The 4,282-nt window shown below is 30.5% G+C and overlaps 1 long non-coding RNA gene across 1 annotated transcript; it reads left to right on the top strand.

Moving 5' to 3' along the window:
• Positions 1-238: 238 nt before the first annotated feature.
• On the top strand, positions 239-3,457 carry LOC118647408. The gene is made up of 2 exons (XR_004964692.1): positions 239-1,269; positions 2,886-3,457. It is a non-coding gene; the product is annotated as an uncharacterized LOC118647408 (long non-coding RNA).
• The last annotated feature ends 825 nt before the right edge of the window (positions 3,458-4,282 follow it).

Genomic DNA, 4,282 nt, shown 5'->3' with positions numbered 1-4,282 from the left:
ATTCCGCAACTCTATTCCGCACCATGTGATTTCGGCCTAAGGCCAAAATCACATGGTGCGGAATAGAGCTGCGGAATAGAACGTGCATCATAGAAGCAGCCAATCAGAGCTTTGCCACATAAGAATGCGTTGAGATGCGGCAAAGCTCTGATTGGCTGTTTCTATGATGCACGTTCTATTCCGCAGCTCTATTCCGCACCATGTGATTTCGGCCTAAGGCTGAATTTACATGGTGCGGAATAGAGCTGCGGAATAGAACGTGCGTCATAGAAGCAGCCAATCAGAGCTTTGCCGCAGTGTCTACAACTTTTTCTGCATGCGTTCGCGTCATTGGCGTCGTTGCGTCGTAGTGTCATAGAATTCGTAGCAATCGTAGCCATAACTAAGTAACAGTTGAATGAATTATTTTTGAGACAGTATTTGGTGCGACTTGAAAAGCATATCCAATAGACTTCATGCTATCTCCACTTGCTAAATACCTTAAGCATATTTGCAGTCTTGTGTATGAAGCAAATGGTTCTCTAATATTTAATTGTTTTTCAATTCCGGGACCTACTATTAATTATCCGCATCAAAATGCATTGATGCTACAAAGCTCTGATTGGCTGCTTCTATGATGCACGTTCTATTCCGCAGTTCTATTCCGCACCATGTGATTTCAGCCTAAGGCAGAATGCAGTAGTCATAGCGCATGCGCTATAGTATTACATTTTACCATGGACAGATAAAGTCATAGAGCTTGTATTAATGGAAGGGCCATTGCTATATGCCGGAGTCCGTACGGGAAGAATCGACAGAGACATGAATATATTCTCATATATTCTGTTTCTTTTCGTGTTGAACATCCCCACCATTCCGTTTTCTAGAAGGAAAAAAGCGCACATACGACAGGTACGAGCCTACCGACTTGGTGCCTACTTGGGTCTCCGGCTGTTACTCTACAATTAGTACAAAAAATTTTTACATACGAAAGTAATACTGTGCATTTATTGATTGGCATGCATCTTTTAGATTCTAAATTATGTACTACTTAATGAATACACAGCCTGCGTTCGAAAATAGCTTTAGCTGGTGTTGGGAAAAAAAGTTGGTAATATTGAGAATTCCCAACGCTGTGTTCGTTTTCTCCCAGCTGGAAGTAGTCGGAGATCGATTGAATAGGTGCATTTAGTGCAAATGGCAACGAAATATCTTAACAAGCGATAACGTACGCACGTGTTTTATATAATTAACTTATACCTACGATTTTTGGAATTTAGCAAATTCAAGGTAATCCTTTTACTTTGTTTAATAACACTTAAATAGAGTAAAATAGAGTAAATGTAAAATAACATTATTAATAAATAAAAAGCAAGAAATAAGAGGAACATTATAATTCTCTTAATATCTTTTATTGTTATGTGTGGTTGTGACGCATACATAAAATTTAACAAATTACTTGAAATAAAATATTTTCTTAATGCAAATTCATAAATTATTACTTTTCGTAAATTCCCAGACAACACGCTTGTCAGAATGAAAACTTTAAGAGAACTTTTTTAAGAAAACATTTAGATATCTTGAAAATGATGTCAAAATGGTAACATTTACCAGAGACGTCTACTAAAAGAGGTCTTTAAGATATCTCACTGAAGAGTCTTACTTAAGTTTCTTGAAAATGTTAACCTTATGTCATCAGTTAAATGATATCAGCTTGGTATCTCATAAAAGATATCACAATGCTGTCCGATTTTTGAACCGTCCATGCGCGTCGTAGTTAAGTCAGAAATCAGACAACACTAAGAGATCTTTGAGATATCTGATTGAAGAATCTCATTTAAGTTTCTTGAAAATGTTATCCTTATAACATTAGCTAAATGATATCAGCTTGATGTCTCATAAAAGATATCACAATGCTGTCCGATTTTTGAACCGTCCATGCGCGTTGTAGTTGACTCATAAATTAGATAACATTATAATATCTTAAATGAAAAATCCATTTGATATTATTTAAAAATTATCATAAAGATAACGTTTTCAAAAATAACGGTTTGCCTACAATTACTGTGCACAAAAAATGCACAAAATCTAAATTTGTCATGTACTAAACAAAAACAGAATAATAAAAACCATCTAATTAACCATTTGAACGCTTCAAACTATTAATGCTAAAAATAGATCGCAATTTCCATCAAATTATTAAGGCTATGGAAAAAGATAAATTTAACAATATGAAATTAATAAGTAAATAAATTAATGCTATTTATTTCTAATGTTTTGCAAAATTTAATTGTTTTTATAAAAAATAATATAATTGTCAGTTTATACCATATTAGTATTATATGTATAAGACAATAACAAGTACCCATATCGATAAGTCAAATTGGCGTAGCAGATAGAGTACAAGGTTCGTCATCCTAAGGTTCCGGGTTCAAACCTACCAGCGGCAAGTAAGAATAAAATAATTTAATTTAAATTTAATTAATCAATAAAAATTTGTCCTGAATTTAGTATGTTACTGTTGATAAAAATAATTTTTAAAAAATGAATTTTTATTTTATTTTTTTATTTTTAGTTGTAGTTTAAAAATATCTGATTTAAGAAATCTATTAGATATCCGATTTAAGAATTTTTTTTGATATCCGATTTAAGAAATTTTTTAGATATCCGATTTAAGAAATCTTTTAAATATCAGTTTTATGATATCTTTCTGTTCTCAAAAAACGGCGCATTGGTTAACATTCTGACATCATTATGTTATCTTTTAGAAGTCTCTTTATGTTATCATTTTCAGAAACAAGATATCTTTTAGAGATCTTTTTGACAACGTATTGTTCACTGGGTTAACTAATCAATATAAAAATTACTAAATATATAAATAATTATTTAATATAATGTATTTACAGGCTCTTTCTTTTCGTATTGTTGAACAAGAAACGAAAGTCAATAAAAAGAATATACAAATTTAATTAACATTATTATTATTATGGAAAAGTTATTATTGAAGAATATTTTACTCGAAAACATGTTTGATTCTTCTAGTATAGTTTATCGTCTAATAACAGTGATGATGACGATGAAGAATTACAAAATATCTTTTTCAGTAACAACATAGATGAAAAAAGTAACGTACCAAAAATAAAAAATTATTTAGAACATATTGTAGCAATTAAGGGGGGCAAGTCATGTAACACACTGAAAATTGAGTGATTTTTTGGAATTTTGTTTGAGGAATCTATACAACCAATTCTTTTGAAATTTTCAAGGTATGTTATTGTAATATTGAACTACTAAAAAAATATTTTTTGACAGAAAAATAATATGTATTTTATAAATAATAATAATGTAAATCTAATGCGTCGACGTTGAAGTCACTTGTCGGCGTGCAATGTAGCGCTGCTTGTATTCATCTGAAATAAAAAAACCAAATAGATTTCTTTTTTGTACGGTTTGCGTTATCAATTGAACCTATTGTTAACCCTTTGCGGCACACATTTTTCTATTAATCGGATTTTTATGAAAATTGGTGTAGAAAGGTTTTTAGGATCGCTAATTACGAATCTGCCATCAGATTTCAACGATTCTTTTTCAAAATGGCGGATTTAATATGACAAGTCATGATTTTGAGTATTTTTTATCGGTTTTTTTATGGAAATAGGTATACAGGGATTTTTCAAAATACTGATTACGAATTCACCATCAGATTTCAACGATTCTTCTTCAAAATGGTGAATCCAATATAGCGATTTACGATTTTGAGTATTTTTATAGGTTTTTTATGGAAATTGATATATTGAATTTTTTAGGGTCGGAATGTTGAAAAATTTCGGACTTTCTTACTTTTTTTTTACAAGAACAGATGTACAGAACTAGCTTTTTTAGGTTGATTATGTGTAGATCATCAGATTTTTGAAATTTAAATATGGAAAATTTCAAATAATGAGTGATAAAAAATGTTTTTTTGAGATTATATATTTTTTCATTTTTTTGACAATGGTACATAGAACATAAAATTTTTTTATAAAAGAAATCGCACTTAGTTTACTTCAGAGACACGAACGTGAACGTGGCGGTCATTGTCTCCATTTTCTTTTTTTTTTGTATTTTTGTATTTTACAATTTTTTTTCTTTTTTATTTTTTCCCACAATTTACTTTTTTTATTACAGTTAGCACAGCAAATCAATTTTTATATTTGTAATTAGCATTTTGAAAAATCCCTGTATATTTCCATAAAAAACCGATAAAAAATACTCAAAATCGCCATATTGGATTCGCCATTAAAAAAATCGTCGAAATCTGATG

The sequence above is a fragment of the Monomorium pharaonis genome, chromosome 1 (assembly GCF_013373865.1).
Source record: "Monomorium pharaonis isolate MP-MQ-018 chromosome 1, ASM1337386v2, whole genome shotgun sequence".
Classification (NCBI taxonomy): domain Eukaryota; kingdom Metazoa; phylum Arthropoda; class Insecta; order Hymenoptera; family Formicidae; genus Monomorium; species Monomorium pharaonis.
This window is presented reverse-complemented; position numbering and strand designations above follow the sequence as displayed.